This window comes from Sminthopsis crassicaudata, chromosome 3, assembly GCF_048593235.1.
Source record: "Sminthopsis crassicaudata isolate SCR6 chromosome 3, ASM4859323v1, whole genome shotgun sequence".
Lineage (NCBI taxonomy): Eukaryota > Metazoa > Chordata > Mammalia > Dasyuromorphia > Dasyuridae > Sminthopsis > Sminthopsis crassicaudata.
Window position 1 is genome coordinate 188529593 of NC_133619.1, and position 25294 is coordinate 188554886.

General features: G+C 31.5%; 1 protein-coding gene, 1 long non-coding RNA gene and 1 pseudogene across 12 annotated transcripts in view; 1 reads left to right on the plus strand and 2 right to left on the minus strand.

Moving 5' to 3' along the window:
• Positions 1 to 25294, plus strand: part of ROBO2 (roundabout guidance receptor 2) — a 632113-nt gene that overhangs the window by 192748 nt on the left and 414071 nt on the right. The gene's annotated exons all lie outside the window — the stretch shown is intronic.
• Positions 1 to 25294, minus strand: part of LOC141560940 (uncharacterized) — a 186497-nt gene that overhangs the window by 115102 nt on the left and 46101 nt on the right. The gene's annotated exons all lie outside the window — the stretch shown is intronic.
• LOC141559596 (large ribosomal subunit protein uL4-like) lies at positions 4341 to 6621 on the minus strand (annotated as a pseudogene).

Sequence of the window (25294 nt, forward strand, 5' to 3'; positions counted from 1 at the left end):
AATAAATACATAGTTTTCAGATCATGATGCAATAAAATTTACATGTAATAAAGAGCTATGGAAACATAGATCAAAAATTAATTGGAAATTAAATAATCTAATCATAAAGAATGAATAGGTGAAACAATAAACCATGGAAACTATCAATAATTTCACTTTTGAAAATGAGACAATACATGAAAACTTATGAGATGAAACAGCAATTTTTAGGGGAAGTTTTATATCTCTAGATGCTTACAGGAATAAAATAGAGAAAGAAAAGATCAATGAATTGGACATACAACTAAAAAAGCTAGAAGAACAAATTTAACCCTCTCCAATTTAGTATTCTGAAAATAAAAGATTAATAAGATTGAAAATAAGAAAACTATTTAATTTATAAAGAAAACTAAGAGTTGTTTTATGAAAAAACAACAAAATAGATAAAACTATAGCTAAGTTGATTAGAAAAAGGAAGAAAACCAAATTATCAGTATCAAAAGTGAAAAGATGAACTTACCACCCATGAAGAAGAAATTAAAGCAATAATCAGAAGCTATTTTGCTTAAATGGATGCCTACAAATTTGATAATCTAAATGAAATGGATGAATACTTACAAAACTATAGATTGTCCAGATTAAGAGAAGAGGAAATTGGCATATAGTAACCGGTTAGTAAATACTTATTATCTGTGATGTACTAGTTATATGATTTTAGGCAATTACTCGATCTTTTAGTGTAACAGGTTATTTTATGAAATTATACATTCAGATCCATTGACCACTGATGTTTGTCTTCTTAAAAAAATTCTACATCCCAATATGTTGCTAAATCTTTATTTTATTATTTTTGTTGGTTTTGGATGTCCTAAGCATGATTCTCCAAAAGAAGGTTGAGAAAATTAGCCTTAGAAATTTGAAATAATTATATTTTAAATAGAATATTATTTTAATTTAGCCAAATAGTTAAAAAAGCAACAACTTTTAAAACATTGGTGATTTTGTATTTTAACGGGGATTAAGTATTAAATATTTGCTATCTTAATTTTTAAAACCTATTACATGAAATAAAATTAAGAAAAGTAAAATAAGTGAAACAATAATAAAGTCTATGTAAATTTTTTATTTAACTTAAAGGACATTTAATATTTAAAGATAATTATTACTTAATCATAATCTTTCAGATATTTTCTCTGCTTTAGAAAGCTAGAGTTTAAAAAAATAAGATTCTAATGTCATTCTAGTATATATTCTATGACTTCACCTTTTGTAGGAAAATGTTCTGAAATGTGTAGAACCTATGTCATTAGTAAAAACATCTTATATGTTTCTCTGTCTACTAAGCTTCATTAAATTAATCTTAAAAAGAACTCTCTCTTTAAGGCAAAGAAAGTATTATCCTGTTGAATCAAGTGACAGATCACCAATTAGCACACCACTGGATGATAAATGTCCAAGGGCTTCTAGGCTGACTACACATTTTTCATCATTAATCCGATCCATTTGTGAACTGGTCCATTCATATTGATTCAAACTAGGGGGCATTATCTGCTGTTAAAAAGGTGATGACTCACTATAAATGAAGGCCTGAAACAAATCAAATATAGTTAAACCCTATCCTGGAAGCTTCCTTTTATAGGTTTAGTGTGTTAAAAGGAAGGGACTAGGTAGGTCCAGAGACACTTTTTTTTTTTTTTTTTTTTTGTATGTAGGAGATCCCTTTAAAATCCCTTTGTGTGATTACAACTTCTCAAAACTGAAATGCAAATGATTACACATCCAAATTATTTTTAATTAAATGTTGTATGTCTTTAAAAATAAAAATTGAAATAATATAATACTGTCATTATAGAACAGCCATTTCATTTAGGTTGAAATTTTGAGAGGTTAATAATGATTTAAATATCTGATATTATAACATGTTTAGTTTTACAAAGTGATTTGCCTCATTAGATACTTGAAATAATCTTGTGAAGTGATTTAGACAAAGCTATCTTCAATTTCCTCACTTGTAATATAGCACTTAACTTAGAGTTGCTCTGAGGTTTTTTTTAAGTATTTAGCATAATGACTGTACATACTAGACACATAATGATTCCTTCCTTCCTTCCTTGCTTCCTTCCTTCTTTCCCTCATTCCGTCTTTTCTTCTTCATTATCTTCCTTTCTTCTTCCTTTCCTTTCTTTCTCTTGCTACCTTCTTTTCCTCCCTCCTTCCCTCTCTCTCTCTCCTTCCTTCTTTCCTTCCACCTTCCCTTTCTTCCTTTCTTTCCCTTCCTTCCCTTCCTTCCTTTTCTTTCTTCCCTTCCTTCGTTCCTTCGTTCCTTCTTTCTTTCTTTCCTTCTTTCCTTCCTTCCTTCTTTGTAGCTTCTATATTTATTGGTTCTGGCTTCTGGAAGTGAAGTGGAATAAGAATAATCCTTCTTCTCCATATAACTCTTTTGGATATTTGAATGTTGTTATTATCAGCTTTTAGAAATTATATCACAATTATTTTATTTATTTTCTATGATAGCCTATTATAACTTTCATTCATTCAATCTTTCTTGAAACAAGTTATAAATAAAATTCTGAGGTTGTTTGCTCCAATCTCATTCCATTCATGTATTTTTATATTTTTATTGAAAAAAAAATGTGCCCAGAATGGAAGTGTATCCTCTATATGGAAGTCAATTCAAATTATATTGACAACTTGAAAATATAAAAAATATAATGGAAATATGACTTTCTTTTTTTTTTTCTTAATGGGAAACCAGCCTAATATTATTTCAGCTCTTAAATTTTACTTATTTATTTATTTTTTTTATAATTTCAGTTTGCTGAAACTTCCAAATCTTTTTGTTGTAAAAGTTTCTTGTGGTTGCAAAGGCTATATTGTTTCCTAGTTTTATTTACCATTGTGGGAAATTGTAATTAGGCTGTCAATTTTTTAAAATGATATTTTTTTCCAGTCTCCAAAAGTTCTTTTTCATATCTTTGATATTAGCAAATTTTTCTGAATGTATTTATTTATCAATCTTTGCCATTTAACAGGAATATGTATGTTTATAATTATAGTTAATCTTGTTACCTCAAATTTTACTTCAGTAGCATGTCATCTGGATGGTAGTGAGCATTTTTCCACAGAACACTAATTTGGGTGGATAAGGATATGATGGGCATAATACAGAGCATATTTTCATGATATTATAGCTGGCAGCAGTGCTTTAACTTAGTCTAGAATTCGTCCATTGGGAATTCTTAATCAGTCCTACTTTATATTAGGAATCTCTTTTTAATGTGATAATGATCAAGGGAGGTATAGTTCTGTAAGTTATAAATTTTATATAATTTGTCCACATGAGTCCACAAAAGTCACAGATACCAATCAATTAACATTTATCTTTAGCTTTAAGAATGTGCATATTCTTTGACTCAGCAATACCACTATTGTATAGCCCTCTGTATAGAACGTTGTAGGTCTGTATACCAAAGAGATCATACAAAATGGAAAAAGATCCATATGTAAAAAAAGTATGTATAGCAGCTGATTTTATGGTGACAAAGAATTAGAAATTGAGAGGATAGCATTAATTGGGGAATGGATGAACAAATTATAGTGTTAAAATAATACTATCACAGATTTGAGAAAAAACTTCAAAGACCTACATGGACTGATGCTGTGAAGTTACCAGAACTATTACAATATTAATTTTTAAATTTTGAACACCCATTGCTTTATGAATCATGTTGGGAGAGAAAAATCAAAGCATAAGAGAAAAACCATAGAAGACATAAAAAATAGAAAAAAAGAAGTGAACATAGGATGTATTGATTTATATTCAGGCTCCTTAGTTCTTTTTCTGGATGCAGATGGCATTTTCTGTCTAAAGTCTATTGGGTTTGCTTTGAATCACAGAACCACTGTGAAGAACCAAGTTTTTTTTTCTTATTTGATCATCACACATTCTTGCCATTATTGTATACAATGTGATCCTGGTTTTGCTTATTTTGTTCAGCATCAGTTCATGTAAATCGTTTTTTGGTAAAACAATAATATTCCATTACCTTCATATACTACAACTTGTTCATCCATTCCCTAATTGATGGGCATTTACACATTTTCCAATTCTTTGCTACCACAAAAAGAGCAGCTACAAATGTTTTTGCACATTTGATTCCTTTATGTTTTCCTTAAATACAGACCAAGTAATGGCACTGATGGGTCAAAGGGTATGCATAGTTTTGTAGCCTTTTGGGCATAGTTCCAGATTGTTCTCTAGTACAGTTAGATCATTTCACAACTCCACCAAAAATGTATTAGTGTCCCAGTTTTCCCACACTTATTATCTTCAGAGTTGTTTTAATTTTCATTTTCCCAATCAATAGTGATTTAGAGCATTTTTCATACTACAAAGATGTTTTTAATTTTGTCACATGAAAATTAGCTGTTCATATCATTTGACAATATCAATCATTCATCAATTGATCAAAAGACTTGTATTCTTATAAATTTGGAACAGTTCTGTATATATTTTAGAAATGACACCTTTATCAGGATTATCAGGCTGTAAAGATTTTTTCCCAGCTTTTTCATTTTTAATTTTGTTTTTGTGGTTTTGTCAAAAACTTTTTAGTTTAATATAATCAAAGTTGGTGTTTTCCTTAATGTTCTTTAGTTCTTGTTTGGTCATAAATTGCTCATTTCTCCAAAGAACGGATAGATAAATTATTCCTTGTTCTCCTATTTTGTTTATACCCAAATCGTGTACCCATTTTGAGCTTATTTTGGTATGGGGTGTGAGATGTAGGTCTATGCCAAATTTCTGACACATTATTTTTCAGTTTTCCCAGAAATTTTTGTCAAATAATGAATTTTTATTCTAGAATAGAGGTTGGGGGTTTGTCAAATAATAGATTACTATTGCCATTGATTGTGTAGTATGTATCTAATCTATTCCACTGCTCCATGACTATTTCTTAGCCAGTACCAAATGGTTTTGATAACTTATTTTATAATACAGTTTTAAGTTTGGTACTGCTAAGCCATTTCCCTTTGTATTTTTTTCATTAATTTCCTTGATATTCTTGTCTTTTTGTTTTTTCAGATGAATTTTGTTATTATTTTACCTAGTTTTATAAAATAAAATTTTGGCAGTTTGGTATGGCACGGAATAAGTAGACAAATTTATGCAGAATTGTCATTTCTAGTATATTAACTTGGCCTGCCCATATTTTCTTCTTTTTTTCCTTGGAATATTTATTTTGTAGAAATTCACAATATCCATATAATGTGGATGCTGAGTTTATGCAGCAGGCTTCTTCTTAGCAGCAGGTTTTTTTGTATATGGCAGGTTTCTTTTCTGCAGAAGGTTCTTTTAAGCTAAAGGCTTCTTAACTGCTTCAGGCTTCTTTTCCTCAAGTTAGTTTTTGCTGGTTTCTTCTGCCCTGGAACCTTCTTTGATTCTGCAAGCTTCTTATTACCTGAAAATTTTCTTCTTCTTCTCATCTACTGCTTTCTTTGCCTCCACAATTTTCTTTATTGTAGCAGCTCTTTTATATTCTCTGATTTTCCAACTCTTAGCCTGACATAAAATTGTATTCAGGCACATTGTCTTGGCATATGGGTTTAGTTTCACCATGATTCTCAAGTTCTTCAGTGAGTTCTTCTTGAGTAATCCTCGATGAATCTTTTTGTGTGATGCATGAGGACTCTCTGGATCTTTGGGCTTTTCAAAATCCTGGTAAGGTCTGTGTTGGTCATCTTGTACATGGGAAGATTGTAGTGACTCTTCAAGGTAGCAGGCCGGCATCATTTACCATACAGCTGATCCAACTTGCAGAAGTCACTTTCAGTCCAAATACAAAAATGCCCCACATGCCCACCAAGAACAAGCCTCAAAAGATTTAATTTACTCACATTAAGTAAAGTAATACCAGGAATGTTTCTGAAGGCCTTGATGATATCATTGTCTTCCTTATGGATGTTCCCTTTGCTGAATCCAACGATGGTTTCTCATTTTACCCTTACCAGCTCACATATGCTAAGAAGCATAGACCTCTTTGGTGTCATTCCATGCCTTCAGCTTCTTAAGCATCAAAATATTTCCTTGGTCTTCTTATACCCCTCGACTTTATCTTTAACCACTAGAGGAAGTTCTGGAATTTCTTCAATTCGATGACCTTTTGACATGACCAGTGCTGGCAGAGCAGAGGCAGCTACTGCAGAGCAGATGGCATAACATTTTGTGCTGTGTTCACTCTGCAATGCCAACAACACAAAGTCTTGGTAGGAGCAAACATGCGATCTCCTGGACACATGTTTCCAAAAGCACCCTGACCAAGAGTGGTGAGTCCCTCCACTCCTAATGGGAGGAATTCAAGCAATAGCTCTGCCAGTGCCCCAGGTTTGGTGACCTGCTAGTTCACTGATAGCATAAGGTTGCCGATTATTTTTTCTCAAGTTGATGTGAACAAAATTCACAATATCTGGACGAATAGGAACCTTAAAGACAGCAGGCAAGGTAACATTTTTTTGTCAGATACTTCCCCCTTTTCAGAGTACACAGATATTAAGGGACATACACAAGCTATGGCGGGCAGCAGAGAATATAAGCCATTCTCCTCTCCATCCAATGGCTCCCATGGAGTTTTCTTGTGCCATAAACTGTACTACTTATTTTACAAACAACTTATTTGAATTTTAAAGCAATCACCATAGGTCCTTTTTTGATTCCATTATTTTCATTTGTAACCAAGATAGATAAAGGTTCAATAACTTGCTAGGATAATACAATTAGTAAGTATCTGAGATAAAATTTAAACTTAAATTGTGTCCCTCTCTAGTTCCAGAGGTTTATCTGCTTTACTACCTTGCTGCCACGACTTAAAGAATTTTAATATGATTAAATAATTTTAATTTGATTAACTAAGATTGATCTAGCAACAATGGGAAGAATAAATTGGATCAGGGAAAATTGTATGTGACAACATCTTTTAAAAGGTTTTTTTTTGCAGTTGTTCAGTTTAATGGTATTAAGTATTTGAAACATGGTAGTTGGAAACAGAATTTAGATATGAGAGATGAGTCACTGAGATAATCAATATTTATTGAGCATCTACTATGGGACAAACATTGAAAATAAAAATACAGAGAATGAAACAATCTCTACTTTAAAATGAAATCTTCGTTAAGAGTCAGTCTCATAACATAAAGTTAGAAAAAATTGAATGGTGCTATCTTGATATTGTTTTAGGGAGCTACTGGGAAAGTTGGGGACGAATTAGAAAGGTAATAGGATGTATATATGTAATATGAGCAGAGCAATAGTAATTTAGCATTATGAAAATCAGAAACTCCCAAACAGCAGAAAAATATTTTACAGAAACTTTATTTTATTGACAGGAAGGATAAAAGAGTTTTGTTATATGACTTTTGAAAAAAAGTCTCTATTTAATGATTTAATTTAGCTCTATACCAATATCTGATTGAATCTCTGCTCTTAAGCTTATCAGATAGTTAGCTCAATCTGAAACTTAATTGACTTAAATGTAGAGTTAAATCATAGATTTCATAAATATCAACAGGTCCAAGGTTATATGTATGTATTATACATATTTTTGACCAAAAAACCTAATTTTAAAATCATAAATGTAATATTAACACTTTCTAAAATTTCATCAATAGTTCAAATAAAATTAGTACATTCTTGATAGTGCTTATAATGACTTGTTTTAAATCTTGCCTCTAATATTCACAAATAATAAAGCAAAAAAGGGAATCAAGGAGATGTTACTTACCCATATATTATATGAATTCTATTAATTATTACGTACCATAACTGGTTAAAAAGATATATATGGAGTTCTAGTATTTAAAAGGATACAGTAATGAATACAAAACATACTAGATTTTTTGATCTAACATTAAAAATCTTTTTATTTCCAACATTTCAAATATGTTGAATCCCACTGTGATTTTTTTTTCTTTTGGTCATTGATGCTTTTCATCTTTATTTGTTGAAAAAACCTTGACTATTATTGCATATTATTTCAAGGGCATTCCATTGAAGTGCAGGAAATAATTTAAACAAGTCAATAATTTGAAGAAAACTAAATGGAGACAGAAAGGAGTACACTTTGTTCTCAGCAATTCATGGAACCTATACAAAAATTTACCATATATTAGGACATAAAAACCTCAAATTCAAATGCAGTAAGGCAGAAATAGTAAATGCATCCTTTTCAGACCACAATGCAATCAAAATTACATTCAATAAAAAGCCAAGGGAAAATAGACCAAAAATAATTGGAAACTAAATAATCTCATCATAAAGAATGATTGGATGAAACAGAAAATCATAGACATAATTAATAACTTCACCCAAGAAAATGACAATAATGAGACATCATACCAAAATGTAAGGGATGCAGCCAAAGCAGTAATAAGGGGAAACTTTACATCTCTAGAGGCCTACTTGCATAAAATAGAGAAAGAGAAGGTCAATGAATTGGGCTTGCAGCTAAAAATGCTAGAAAAGGAACAAATTAAAAACCCCCAGACAAACACTAAACTTGAAATTCTAAAAATAAAAGGAAAGATTAATAAAATTGAAAGTAAAAAAAAAAAACACAAAAAAAACCAACTATTGAATTAATTAATAAAACTAAGAGTTAGTGCTATGAAAAAACCAACAAAATAGACAAACCTTTATCAAATCTGATTAAAAAAAGGAAAGAGGAAAATCAAATTGTTAGTCTTAAAAATGAAAAGAGAGAACTCGCCACTAATGAAGAGGAAATTAGAGCAATAATGAAGAGCTACTTTGCCCAACTTTATGCCAGTAAATTCGATAACTTAAATGAAGTAGAAGAATACCTTCAAAAATATAACTTGCCCAGATTAACAGAGGAAGAAGTAAATTGATTAAACAGTCTCTTCTTAGAAAAAGAAATAGAACAAGCTATTAACCAACTCCCTAAAAAAAAATCCCCAGGACCAGATGGATTTACATGTGAATTCTACCAAACATGTAAAGAACAATTAACTCCAATGTTATATAAACTATTTGAAAAAATAGGGATTGAAGGAGTCCTACCAAATTCCTTTTATGATACAGACATGGTACTGATACCTAAACCAGATAGGTTGAAAACAGAGAAAGAAAATTATAGACCAATCTCCCTAATGAATATTGATGTTAATATCTTAAATAAAATCATCCCCAGGATAATGCACTATGACCAATTAGGATTTATACTAAGAATTCAGGGCTGGTTCAATATTAGGAAAACAATCAGCATAATCGACTATATCAATAATTTAATTAACAAAAACATATGATCATCTCAATAGATGCAGAAAAAAATAAGTAGATTAATTTAGGTAGTATTGTCATTTTTATTACATTCTCTCAGCCTACCCAAGATCACATGATATTTTTCCAATTTTTTAGATCTGACTTTATTTGTGTAGACAGTGTTTTGTATTCTGTTCATATAGTTCCTTACTTTGCCTTGCCAGATAGACTCCTAAATATTTTACTTTTTTTTTTAATATTTTACTTTTTAAAAGGAATTTCTCTTTGTATCTCTTGCTGCTGGATTTTGTTGGTAATATATAAAAATAATGATGATTTCTGTTAATTTATTTTGAAACCTGCAACTTTGTTAAAATTGTGGATTGTTTCTAGAAGTTTTTTCAGTTGGTTCTCTATGTAGTATAGTGTTATATCTTTTCCAAAAAATAATAATTTGGTTTCTTCATTATTTTCTCCAATTCCTTTAATCTCTTTTTTATTCTCTTATTGCCAAAGCTAACATTTCTAATACAATATTGAATAGTAATGGTGATAGTGGACAATTTTGTTTCACCCCTGATCTTATGGAAAATGGTTCTAGTTTGGCCCCATTACATATGATGCTTACTGATAATTTTTAAAAGATGGTACTGATCATTTTAATGAAGATTTCATTGATTTCTATACTCTCTAGTCTTTTAAATAGGAATGGTTGTTGGATTTTATCAGATGCTTTTTCTGCATCTCTTGATATTATGGGGCAGAACTCTGAAACAAGGATTCTTACAAGTGTTAAGTCAGTGGAATTGATAAAGATAATGGTTATCTAGTTTAGCATGGTGCTTAATAGTTCTCCAGGTCAGTACATGTGCTCAGTACTTAATATAGTTCTACAAGATTCACACCTATGATAAATATATAACAGCCTGCAAGGACTGGGCAAGATTCATTACATCTTCAGTCAGGCTCCTTGTGGCTCTCCTGGGGGACTGAGAAACAGATTTATTCACTCCATCTCATACCACCATGATGGTAGGCTTTCCTCTACTTCTCCAGTGAGACCAAGGTGGGTCTGAAAGGCTCTCCAGAAAGCTAACAGGGCCCCAGGCAAAGAGACAATAAAGAATTTGGACTTTGGGCTTCTCTCTATATATTGTGCAAGTAATCATATAGAGATATAAAATTTCCCCTGTGCTGCATCCCAAGATTTTTAAAATTTTTTTTCATTATTGTCCTTCTCTTGGATTAAATTATTGATTTGATGTTTCACCCTTTCATTCTTTAGGATGAGATGAGATTATTTAGTTTTCAATGAATTTTTGGTCTATTTTCCCCTGACCTTTTGTTTAATGTAATTTTTATTTTTTCATGATCTAAAAAATACATCTACTATTTCTGCCTTTCTACATTTGATTTTGAGATCTTTATGTCTTAATATATGGTCAGTGTTTGCATAGGTTCTATGAACCATTGAGAAAAAAGTATACTCCTTTCTGTCTCCATTCAATTTGCTCCAAAAATCTATCATACCTAATTTTTATAAATATTTTATTTACCTTCTTAACTTCTTTCTTATTTATTTTTGTGGTTCTATTTAGCTAGTTCTGAGAGAGCATAATTGAGATCCACCACTATTAAAGTTTAGCTTTCTATTTCTTCTTGAATCTCTCTTAACTTCTCCTTTAGGAATTTGGATCCTATATGACTTGGTGCATATGTTTAGTATCAATATTACTTCATCATTTATGGTTTAGGAAGATGTAGTTTGCTTCCTTATTTCTTTTAATTAGATTTATTTTTGCTTTTGTTTGATTTCAGTTTAGGATCACTACCCCTGCTTTTTTTTTTTTTTAAGTTCACTTGAAGCATAATAGATTGCTCCTGCTTTTTTTTTTTTTTGTATGTTTGTTTGTTTTTTGTTTTGTTTTGTTTTGTTTTGCACTGAGGCTATTGGGGTTAAGTGATTTGCCCATGGTCACACAGCTAGGAAGTCAGAAGTGTCTAAGACCAGATTTGAACTCAGGTCTTCCTGACTTCAGGGCAGGTGCCCTATCCCCTGCAACACCTAGCTATCCCTTGTTCTGCCCTTTTGCATATATATACTCTCTAGTCTTTTTAATAGGAATGGTTGTTGGATTTTATCAGATGTTTATATACATTTATATATATGCTTTAAATGTTTTTCTTGTAAATAACATTGTAGGATTCTGGCTTTTAATGCAGTCTGCTGTCTGCTTCAGTTTTCTGGAAGAGTTCTCCCCATTCATGTGATTTTTATTGTATCATGATCTGAAAAAAATGCATTTACTATTTTTGCCTTTCTGTATTTGATTTTGAGGGTTTTATGCCCTAATTTATGGTCAATTTTTGCATAGATTCCATGAACTGCATAGAAAAAAGTAAAATCCTCTCTGTCTTCATTCAATTTTCTCCAAACATCTATTATATCTAAAGTTTCTAGCATTCTGTTTACCTCCTTAACTTCTTTCTTATTTATTTTGTGATTTGATTTATCTATTTCTGAGAAAGCAAGTTTGAGATTACCCACTAATATAGTTTTGCTGTCTATTTCCTCTTCCATCTCTCTGGTTTTCAGGGGGTTGTTTTCTTTTTACATTTTGTGAAATCTATTTTTAAGGAGTTATATGTTTTTTTCCATTTCACTAAATCTATTTTGAAAGTTTTCTTCAGATAATTTTTGTGTTTTTTCCAAACCTTCTTGCAAAATTCTCATACCCTTTCTCCATTTTTCTTCTTGTTGTTTTTTAAGATCCTTTTTAATTTCTTCCAAGAGAGTCTTGTGAGATGGGGACCAATTTATATTACTCTTTGCAACTTATTCAGGAGGCAATCTGTTTTTAGTGACCTCGGGGTTTGAAATCTGTTCTCTTTTGTCATAAAAACTATATGATTAGAGTTATTTTTTTGTTTTTTTGCTGATTAAAAAAGTTGAAGTCTGCTTTTAGGGTAAAGAGGAGATTATCCAAGCTTCTTCTATGGGCAACAGTAGCTGCACAGGGTCAGTACTGGCTAGCTTATGGTGCTGGTTGAGGTTGGCCAGGTCCCATGAAATTGTGGCATTTAGTGGCTTACTATTTTCCTTTTGCATTTGTCTTGGATGTCTTATAAATAGTCTTTTGATCCTACTGGTAGGATAGAATAGCTAACATTAATGTAGATTCCTCCTGGTAGATTCTCTGGTGTGTGAAGCCCTCACTGAACTTGGACTGTGTGCTACCTGCACTTAATGTCTGTGATTGACTCACCTGTACTTGGTTCTCCTGCACTAGCTGTGCTTCTCTCCATGTCCAATTGAAATAGACTTTTTCTGGAGATCTTTGAAATTATCTTCTGCTGGTAATTTGTTAAACTCCCAATATTTGTGGGTTCTGTCACTTCAAAATCATTTCAGAGGGGGATGAAGATTGTGTAAATCTTACTCTCATCAGATTTGGCTTAAAGAAAGAATATTAGATATGTTTGGTTTCACAGAGAAACTTCTCTCACCTTATAGAAATGTGGGAGAGGAAAGGGGTAAGGGAAGGGATAGACTAAATAAAAGGGAAAAGAGAAATAGTATGGGAAAGGTATAAGAAAGGGGGAGAACTTCTGGAAGAAAGTGGTGCTCAAAAGTAATATACTGGGGAGGAGGAAAGAGAAAAGTAAAATTTGGGGCAAATAACATGGAAAGAAATACTGAATTAGTATTTTTAGCCATAAATGTGAATGGGGTGAACTCTCCCAAAAAGTGGAAGCAGATAGCAGATTGGATTAAAAGCCAGAATCCTACAATATGTTGTTTACAAGAAACACATTTAAAGCAGAGCGATACACATAGAGTAAAGGCAAAAAGCTGGACCAGAATCTATTATGCTTCAGGAAGATACAAAAAGTAGGGGTAGTCATCCTGATATCAGATTAAACAAAAACAAAAATTAATTTAATTAAAAGAGGCAAGGAAGGAAATTCTATCATGCTAAAGGGTACTATAGATAATGAAACAATATAAATACTAACATACATACACAAAGTGATATAGCATGGAAATTCCTAAAGGAGAAATTAAGAGAGCTGCAAAAAGAAATAGACAACAAAATTATAATAGTGGGAAATTTCAACCTTGCTCTCTCAGAACTAGATAAATCAATACACAAAATAGAATACTAGAAAACTAGGATGATAGACCTTTGGAGAAAATTGAATAGACACAGAAAGGATTATACTTTCTTCTCAGTAGTTCAAAGAGCTTATAAAAATTGATCATATATTGGGATATAAATACCTCAAAATCAAATCCAAAAAGGCAGAAATAGTAAATGCATTTCTCAGATCATGATGCAATATAAATTACAGGGAGACATAGACCAAAAAGTAAATGGAAACTAAATAATTTCATCCTAAAGAATGAATGGATAAAACAGCAAATCCTAAACACAATTAATAATTTCATCCAAGAGAATGAGAGCAATTAAACAACATATCAAAATTTGTGTGATGCAGCCAAAGCAGTTAGAAGGGCAATTTTTATATCTCTAGATGCTTACTTGCATAAAATAGAGAAAGAGAAGATCAGTGAATTGGTATTGCAACTAAAAAGGCTAGAAAAAGAACAAATTAAAACCTTCAAATTTAATACCAAACTTGACATTCTAAAAATAAAAGAAGATAATAATAAAAGTGAAAGTAAAAAAAATGATTGAATTAATAAATAAAACTTAGAGTTGGTTTCATGAAAAAACAAGCAAATAGATAAACTTTTAGTGAAATTGATAAGAAAAAGGAAAGATGAAAATCAAATTATCAGTCTCCAAAATGAAAAGGGAAAACTTTCCACCAATGACGAGGAAATTAGAGCAACGATTAGGAGTTATTTTGCCCAGTTACATGCCAATACATTTGATAATCTAAGTGAAATGGAAGAATACCTACAAAAATACAGATTGACCAGATTTAGAGAAAAGGAATAAATTACTTAAATAGTCCAGTTTTACAGTAAGAATTAGAACAAGCTATTAATCAACTCTCTAAGAAAAAAAATCTCCAGGGCCAGATGGATTTACATGTGAATTCTACCAAACATTAAAGAAAAATTAACTCCAATACTATATAAATTATTTGAAAAATAGGGAAAGTAGAACTCCTCTCAAATTCCTTTTATGACACGGACATGGTACTAATACTGAAACCACGTAGGATGAAAACAGAGAAAGAAAATTATAGCCCATTTTCTCTAATAAATATTGATGCAAAAATCTTAAACAAAATATTAGCAAAGAGAATACAGAAAATTATCCCCAGGATAATCCACTATGACCAAATAGGATTTATATAAGTAATGCAGGGCTGGTTCAATATTAGGAAAATATTAGCATAATTGACTAAATCAATAATCAAATTAACAAAAACCACATGATTATCTCAATATATGCAGAAAAACATTTGATAAAATCCAACCTCCATTCCTATTAAAATACTAAAGAGTATAAGAATAAATGGACTTTTCCTTAAAATAGTCAGTAGCATCTATTTAAAACCATCAGCAAGCATCATATGTAATTGGGATTAACTGGAACCATTCTCAGTAAAACCCACTGTCACAATTACTATTCAATATTGGATTAGAAATGCTAGCTTTGGTAATAAGAGAAGAAAAGAAGTTAAAGGAATTAGAGTAGGCCATAAGAAAACCAAATTAGCACTCTTTGCAGATGATATGATGGTATACTTAGAGAACCTTAAGGAATCAACCGAAAAATGATTAGAAATAATCTACAACTTTAGCAAATTTGAAGGATACAAAATAAATCTATATGTCAACAGTATTTTTATATATCACTAACAAAATTCAACAGCAAGAGATACAAAGAGAAATTCTACTGAAAATAACTATCGATATTATAAAATATTTGGGAATCTATCTTTCAAGGGAAAATCAGGAACTATATGTGCAAAACTACAAAATGCTTGCAAACAAATAAAGTCAGATCTAAACAACCGGAAAAGTCAGATTATCAAAAATTTCAATTTGCTCTTGGACAGGTCAAGCGAATATAATAAAAATGACAATACTAATTAAACTAATTATTTATTTAATGCTATACCAATCAAACTCCTAAGAAACTATTTTACTGACCTAAAAAAAAATAACAACACAATTCATTTGGAAGAAGAAAAGGTCAAGAATTTCAAGGGAATTAATGAAAAAAAAATAGCAAATGGAGGTAGAATAATTGCACCAGATCTAAAACTATATTATAAAGCAGCAATCATCAAAACCATTTGGCACTGCCTAAGAAATAGTGTAGTTAATAAGTGGAATAGATTAGATTCACAGGACAAAAGAGTCAATGACTATAGTAATCTAGTGTTTGATAAACCCAAAGACCCCAGCTTTTAGGATAAGAATCTAATATTCAACAAAACTTCTGGGAAAATTGGAAACTAGTATGGCAGAAACTAGGCATTCACTTACCCCTAACACTGTCTACCAAGGTAAGGTTCAAAATGGCTTCATGATCTAGACATAAAGAATCTTATTATAAACAAATTAAAAAAAAAAACAAAAACAAAAAACAAACATAAAATAATTTACCTCTCACATCTGTGGAGGAGGAAAGAATTTGTGACCAAAGAACTGAAACTCATTATTAAACACAAAATAGTAATTTTGATTATATTAAGTTAAAAAGTTTTTGTGCAAACAAACTAGAGGCACACAAAATTAGAAGGGAAGCAGTAAGCTGGGAAAATATTTTGACATTCAAAGTTCTGATAAAGGCCTCATTTCTAAAATATTTAGAGAATTGGTTCAAATTTATAATAATTCAAGCCATTCTCCAATTGATAGTCAAAAGATATGGACAATTTTCAGATGAAGAAATTGAAACTATTTCCTGTATAGGTGCTTTAAATCACTATTGATCAGAGAAATGCAAATTAAGACAATTCTGAGATACCACTACACTCCTTTCAGATTGGCTAAGAAAAAACAATGATGAATGTTGGAGGGGATCTGGGAAAACTGGGTTACTAATACATTGTTGGTGGAACTGTGAATGAATTCAACCTTTCTGGAGAGCCATTTGGAAGTATGCCCCAAAATTTATCAAACTCTGCATACCCTTTGATCTTCAGGACTCATATCCAAAAGAGATTTTAAAGGAGGGAAAGAGACCCACATGTGCAAAAATGTTTGTAGCAGCCCTTTTTGTAGTTGGCAAGAAACTGAAATCTGAATGAATGTCCATCAATTCTAGAATGGCTCAATAAATTATAGTATATGAGTGTTATGAAATATTATTTTTATATTTTCTTTTTTTATTTTATTATAACTTTTTATTGACAAAACATATGCTTTGGTAATTTTTTACAACATTATTGCTTGCACTCACTTCTGTTCTGACTTTTCTCTTTCCTCTCTCCATCCCCTCCCCTAGATGGTAAGCAGTCTTATACATGTTAAATATGTTATAGTATATCCTAGATACAATATATGTGTGTAGAACCAAACAGTTCTCTTGTTGCACAGGAAGAATTAGATTCAGAAGGTAAAAATTACCTGGGGAAAAAATTGCAAAGAGTTTACACTCATTTCCCAGTGTTCCTTTTCTGGGTGTGGCTGATTCTGTCCATCATTGATCAATTGGAACTGAATTAGATCTTCTCTTTGTCGAAGATATCCACTTCCATCAGAATACATCCTCAAAAAGTATCGTTATTGAAGTGTATAATGATCTCCTGGTTCTGCTTATTTCACTTAGCATCAGTTCATGTAAATCTCTTCAAGCCTCTCTGTATTCAGCTGGTCATTTCTTACAGAACAGTAATACTCCATTGTATTATTCTATTGTCTCCAGAAACTTCCAATTGCTCTCTGGGAGGAGATCTGCTGTCTCAACTGCCGCCAACTCTGACCTAGAGTAAAGACTTCTCTCTGTAGCTCAATGTTGCTTCTTTTATCCTCCCAGAGAATGGGTGTGGAATAACTTAGGGGCTTCTGGGAAAAAATACTTCAACCAATGAACTTGCTCCTCCTAAGCGTGCAAGCTCCTCCCCAGAAGTTTAAAGGGGTAAAACTCCCCTCAAAGGCGGGAACTAGAGAACTGTTAAGTACCGGCAGCACCTAGTAAGAACCTAATATCTCATTATCTCACTAGCTCTTAGTAAGACCCTAACACTCAATAACATTCATATACCACAATTTTTTTTAACCATTCTCCAGTTGATGGGCATACATTCATTTTCCAGTTTCTAGCCACTACAAAAAGAGCTGCCACAAACATTTTGGCACATACAGGGCCTTTCCATATTTTGGGATATAAGCCCAGTAGTAGCACTGCTGGTTCAAAGGGTATGAACAGTTTGATAACTTTTGGGGCATAATTCCAGATTGCTCTCCAGAATGGTTGGATTCATTCACAACTCCACCAGCAATGCATCAATGTCCCAGTTTTCCCATAGCCCCTCCAATATTCATCATTATTTTTTCCTGTCATCTTAGCCAATCTGACAAGTGTGTAGTGGTATCTCAGAGTTGTCTTAATTTGCATATGAAATATTATTTTTATTTAAGAAATGACCAGCAGAATGACTTCAGAGAGGCCTAGAGAAACCTATATGAACTGATACTAAGTGAAATAAGCAGAACCAGATCATTATACATGGCAACATCAAGATTATACAATCATCACTTCTGATGAACGTGTCTCTCTTTAACAATGAGATGATTCAAACCAGTTCCAGTAGTTCAGTGATGAAAGAGCCATCTACATCCAGAGAGAGGACTGTGGCAACTGAACGTGGTTCACAACATAGCATTTTCATTCTTTTTTGTTGTTGCTTATTTGCCTTTTATTTTGCTTCTTTTTTATTAGTATGATTTGGCTTTTCTTTTGCTCCTCAATAATTATATAAATATGTACACATATATTAGATTTAGCACATATTTCTGCCATGTTTAACATATATTTGACCACTTGGGAGAAGGGAGCAAAAATTGGAATACGAGGTTTTGCAAGGACTAATGTTGAAGAATTGTCCACCCTTATGTTTTGAAAAAAAAAAAAAAAAAGCTTAAAAAAAGAGAGATAGCAATAGGAAAAGTCAATAATATTTGCCTTTTTTAGTAAATAGATTTACTTCTTTTTAACATCAATAGCTCATTTGATTAGATTCAGATGAAAATTTTCTAGTTGTTGACAGGGTCCTCTTCACATTTTTAGCCTTATAATTTAGTGATGATTTTTATCTGCTCTCAACAATGTTTTAATTGTATACAGACTCTTAATTTTTATATTATATGCTTAGAACATACTCATTTTTATCTATTTATGTTTTCTTTTTTTCTTTATTTTTGTTTGGGGGTGTTGTTTGGTTCTTGTTAATTGATGCCTTTTATTTTTTAAAATATCTATAACATATTGATGTGAGATTTCCAAATATTTGGAAGCAAAGAAGTCTTTGCTCATTTGTTTTTGTGTATGCTGTGCTCATTTTAACCATATTTTTCATTATACTCCTCTTTAGTGGAAATCTGAATTCACCAAGTAGTAGAACATATATTGGATTCATTTAGATAATCTTGCCATATTCTTAGAATGCTTCTACCATTTCATCTTCTGTAAGATATTGACACATAAATGCTAGTTATTGCCACAGAGGTCTTTTCTATTATTAGCTTCACAAAAAGTTTTAGAAAACTATTTCTTCATGATTATTTAAGAAACAATGAAATGAACTTTGCCAATTCTTGCCCTTAATCTGTTCTTGTTAATACATTTTGCAATTGGAACACTGAACTTAATTTTTTATTATTAATAAAGTAGGGATAGTAATATAATTGTGAGAAAAATACTTCAAATTTTTAATAATGCTTTGTCATGGTGAGTATCATCATCATCATTACTATTATGGTCTTTTGAATTAGAAGTACCCAGTTTATTTTCTCCCTTACAGAGTGTCTACCATATTGAGGAACAGGTGGCTCTGGGTTTTAATTTTCTAAATCCTATGTGTGACTACTTCAGTGGCTCATTCTTAATTCTAGTACCACATATAAACACATCATTTTTTTTTTCATTTCAAATTCTATCCTTTCAGTCTTTTATGCTCTATTCTCCTTCCACACTCACTATGATTCAGCTGTGATGTTTTACTCAAAAATTATACTTCATCTGTCATTTCTTTTACTTAGTACAAATTGTGCACTAATTGGTATCATTTTTATGTGACACATTAATTCCCTCCAGAATCTCTATAATCAATCTAATAACACTTGGCTATTTGCTTCTCCTCTTTTTATGTCTATTTTTGCATTTTTGGACCTTTGTACTAGAGCAGCTAGGTGGTACAATTGATAGAGCACAAGGCATGGTGTCAGGAATTTAAATTGTTCCTGAATGCCAATCTGGCCTTAGAAACTTGTTAGCTGTATGTTTCTGGGCAAATAAGTTAACTTTGCCTCAGCTCCTCAGTTGTAAAATGAATTGGAAAAGGAAATGCTACTCCAGTATCTTTGCCAACAGATCCATATGGACTTATGTATAGTCAAACAAAATTGAAATGATTGATTAACAGCAAACTTTGTACTGGGAGTGTTTGAGGTATTCAGGAAGGATTGGCATCTTTTTAGAGGGCTTGTAAAGCCCCCTTTCAGGTCCACTTTGGTGTTCACCTGTTCCTCAACATTCTCCAAAAACATACACAGTGGTCACACTTAAAATCATCTTGGCAGATAGATTAAACAAAGATGAGGGTAACTGACAGGACCACAAACCTGTTAGTGATGTCCTCTCCAAGAAGATCTACCCCGAGCATATTAAGATTTCCCTTGCTGAGAAAAATTTGTTCCAGTGGCCATAAAGGCAGCTGAAGCAGGTGCAGTGGAGTGCTAAAAACCTGGTAAGATATTGAAGGTGGCAAGGTCATGTACTGGCATCTCAGGTCATGACCAGTCACCTTTTTTGTTTGCCACTGGACTTTGATAATTCTACAAGAGAGAGTGAGGCTAGTGATTATGCAACTCTTCCTCATTCATATTCAATTCATGTGTAAATCAAAACATAGCAAAACATCTTCAGAACTGAGGGATCTTTAGCACTACCACCAATACCTTTGTCCCATGTTGAAATGCCCTTCCTTTTCATTTCTATATCTGAGTTGTTCTGGCAATCTTTAACATTCTTTAGCTCAGATTTCATTTTCTACAGGCGAAATAATATATACACAATATATATATATATATATACGAAATATATATATTATGAAATAATATATATTACGAAATAATATATATTACGAAATAATAAATACAAGAATTTGAACCTCAGTCCTCCATTATTTTTTCAATTATAACACATTTCAACACAATATTGACTGATATTTGATGATTCCTTTCATCCCCTTTATTTTATTCTGTCTGCTGTCCATTCTCACAGGCTTCTCATTTTTGATGTTAATGGGGAAAAGACAGGGACTTTAAATATATAATCAGTTACTAAAAGTATTCCTTTATTCCCCTGAGGTGTATGGGATAATTATCAAATTCAAAGATTATAATTTGGTTTCTTTGAATTTATTTAGCTATACTTATTTTGTTAAGGGGACAATTTTTTATTTTGCTTTATTCTGGAAGATTGCTCTGAGATAGATGATCTCGTATGCACAGTTTGATTATTCTAAAAGGTCAGAAATATCAAGTATTTTTGTATCAGTCTGTTCAAATTTAAAGTAACTATTTTTTTTCATATTCTTCATGTTTTAGATGCGTATTTCAAGGGGTTGTAATCTTGACATATTTTGTGAAGGCAGTAATACCAGTTAGTTGTAAAGTTGACAGTTTTAGTGTTAATAGGAAAATGGCTAAACAGTGCTGCAGAATTTCAGTAACTGTTCATTAGCAAGCTATTATTCTAATTAGAGTAACTACAAAGCTGAAAAAGAGGGACGAATACTAAGAGAAATAAGATAAAGTCGGGTAATGATATGGTACTTCTTTTCAGAGTTCAGTTTCTTACAGGTCTCCTACCTGATTCCTCTTTATGTCAATAACAATCCAAGTTATATGACTTCAGACTGAAAAGAAAAAGATAATGCACTAAAGTGTTTCTGTGTGATTATTATTGAATATCTTTCTGTGGAAAAGATAGAACAAAAAATAACAGTAGGAGCCATCCCACTTTCTCATGTACAGCTTGTGTTATAGAAGAATAGTAATTTATTGATGCAGATGGCTATGTAAAGTGCATGCAGTTTGTGAGGGGGCTTGACCCTTGACTGATGGGCCATATGTTGTAAAGCCCCAGAGGCAGTGTTTGACTGGTCTCTCTTTTCCTCTCTCTGTCTCTTCACCTGTGGTCTTTGTTCAATCATCACATATTGAACTATAGATTTACTAACTCCCCCAATAAATCTTCAACTAATGGCTCACAAAGGTCAAACTTAACCCTTTCTATACAAAAGAGCATATTATTTTGCATCATGATCACATTCATTGAAATAAAGAATAAATATTATATGACCTGACTAGAATAAAAAAGAGCAAGTTGTAAAATACCATTCTCTTCTGCTTATCCATAATTTTTGGATACAATGAAGGTTTTAAATTACATAATAACATGTTTATTACTTTCAATATTACAATTACAATATACTGTAACAACACAATAGCATGATTCTTAAATACCCTGAGTAAGCTACAATTGAGGGACCTTTAATATATTGATTAGCATCTTTTCATTGACATTTATTTTAATTTTAACAGAATTTAATGCCTATAATTCATGAATAAAGAATATTCTAGAGTTGACGCATAAGGGTTTTTTCAAAACTATAAAAAGAGTGTGGAATAATATATTTTGATAGTATAAAATCCGTTCAATTTTGTTCTCCATATAGTTTTTTAGATGTCAATGATAGGAATTTTTCATTACATAGACATTGTAATTTTCTCTGGCATCACATAGTCATTTGGAATCCTGGATGCTTCATTTTCATATTATATTGGAAGAACTGATCACAAAATATATACTTAATTGACATTACTTTCTCTAGTAGAATAGGGTATATATGAAAGGAAACAAAACTGTTATTGTAATAGTTGAATTTTTGAGATCAGTCTAATTTCTACAAAGACAGGAATAATTGCTCATTTTAGAGAAAAAAGGTGATTCTCTACAATCAATAAAAACAGAAAAATGTCACTTATAGTAATAAAGAAAACTAAAGTTAGGGATTACTTACATATATTTACTTTTTGGTAATAACAGGTCACCAAGACCACATTAACAGCCTTTGTTCATTTTCTTCTGAACACACAAAAAGAAAAATGGAATATTTGACTTCCATCTCCTACTCAATTGCCTAGGGAATGGCCTCTTTGGATTGCAGACATTAAGAATTGCTTCTATTCTATCCCTCTATATAAGGAGGATATGAAAAGATTTGCCTTTTCAGTGCCCAGTGTTAATTTAGCTGAGTCTTATAAAAGATTCAAATTGACTGTTTTGCCACAGGGAATGAAAATTAGTTCAAGTATGTGTCAAATGTATGTTGCTGCTGCTCTTAGTCCAGTAAGAAAAGCATTTCCAAAAGTTATGTTATTACATTATATGGACGATATCTTGGGGTGTGCACCTGAGGAGTAAATGTTAGAAGCATGTCTATAAAAGAACATAGAAACACTAAGGAACTACCAATTGTATATAGCCCCAGAAAAAATTCAAAGGCGTGCTCCTTTTCAATATTTAGGATATGAAGTATAAGCTAAGGTTCTTACAGTATAAGAACTTTCTTTAAGAACAGAGAAATTGAACACCTTAAATGACTTTCAGAAATTGATAGGAGATATCCAGGGAATGCTTCTCGAGTTAGGTTTAACTACCTATCAATTGCAACCATTATATGACATTTTAAGGGGAGACACTGCTTTAGACTCATCCTGCCAGCTTATACAAGAAACTCAAGAGGTTTTGAGAGAAGTTTAACTGGCTTTATCCAAAGTGGTTGAAAGAGTCAGTCAAAAACCATTGGAAATACCACTTTTTGCTACAAAAATGGCACCTACAGCAGTTCTTCATCAAGGAGACAGTGTGATCAAGTGGGTGACCCTTTAAGCACAACCAGACATTGTCAGCAGCTTACCTCTGGGCTGAAGGGTCTTATACCTTATCCAGAGTTCCTCCACTATTTGCGGCCGTCTACATCATGTGATCTCTATGCAACTTCACTTCATGATTCCATCAATTCCCATATATTTATTTTTTCTATGTTGATGATTTTCACTTCTGTTCATATAGTTTTTATCTATATCTTCACAAGTGGATTTCCATATATTTTACATAATTTTATTTTTCTCTCTTTTTTGAGTTTTATTGGTAATGAACAAAAGGATTTAACAATTTGGGGGTATACTGAAGACTTAATCATTTTAATTATTCTTGAAGTTGAATCTCTACAATTCTGTAGTAAATAACATTTGCAAAAAATAGTAATTTTCTTTTTTTTTCTTTACTTGTCTACTATTTTTTCTCATTATTATGAGAAAATTTAATTTAATGGGGGAAAAGCTTGGCTACTTGCTTTACTCCTCTGGTCTTATTAGATGGGTCTTTTTTTTTTTTCATTACAGATCATACTAGCTTTTGGTTTAAATAGATGCTCTTTATCATATTAAGGAAAAATCCACTTATTCCTGTGTTACAAAATATTTTGTATGAACAAATTCCGACCATTCATATCAAGTGATTTTTATTGATTTTCTGTTATTAGCAGATCTGTTATGTTTATTGTTTTCATAGTAATGAATCAACCATATTCTTTATCTAATCTTGTCATATTGGATAATATTTTTGATATGTTTCACTATATTCTTTGCTTGAATTTTATTAAGTATCTCTATCAATTTTCACTGGAGAAAATTGTCTTTAGTTTTATATCTATATTTTATCTCCCTTTGAATTAGGTATCATTAGGGTCATAATTCCATAAAAAGACATTGTTAGGATCCTTTCTTTCCTTATTCTTGTAAATCATTTATAAAATATTGGACTTAATCTACTGCTTGATAGATTTGACTTAAAAAGTCACATGATCTTCTGTAGTATTATTTTGAATTTTTTTCTATGATTTGTTTTATGTTTTCTTTTCTATGAGTTTGAATTCTACTGATCTGGATAGTTAGAATCTATGTAAATATATATTTAAGCTATCATTTGTGATATATATCCAGGAAAATTGCCTTTAATAATTTTTATTTGCATATCATGTGTTGTAAGTTTTTTGGGGAGTTTTTTTACATTGACCAATTTATTTTTTCTGTTTCATCAGATGAGATAATTTGACTATTTTATTAGTTTTTTCAAACATATATTGTTAATAGTTTATTAATATTTCAAGTATACTTCTTAAAAAAATATGGACTTCTACTTTTTAATCCATTCCATTACCATCTGTTTATGGATGAGTTCATCCAATTCACTCATAATTTTGATTATTAGTTGTGTATTTGTGTGCATGTGTGTGTGTGTACCTCCTACCATTACATGTTCTTTTCCTTTTATCTTCATCTGTTTGCCACTGATCTTGATCTTTATATGGAACAGAGTATAAAAGATAAGGAATTTAATGTTTAATACCACTTCTCCATAACTGAACTTTTGTGTTTCTACTTTGTCCCTTTACTACATCTGACCTATTCAGTAAGTATTATGCTTTCCCTCATTTTAGTCATCACTTTATGATGACTAATTTACAATTTATCCTCTGTATATAAATTATACAATTTATTTCTGAAAGGAAATATCTTTCCTTCTCTTCCTGTATGTTTCTTTTACTTTCCAGTCTGAAATCATATGTGCATGTGTGTATATGTATGGGCGCTTCTGCACACGTGTAAAAAGAATATAGCAAAGTGGTGTATTTGAAATCAAAAAGATCAGATTTTTTTATTCTGCTTCAATAGTTATTGGCTGTATGACCTTCAAATGAGGAGAAATAATATCATTTATATCAAATGCTGTTGTGAGCATCAAAGGAGTTAAA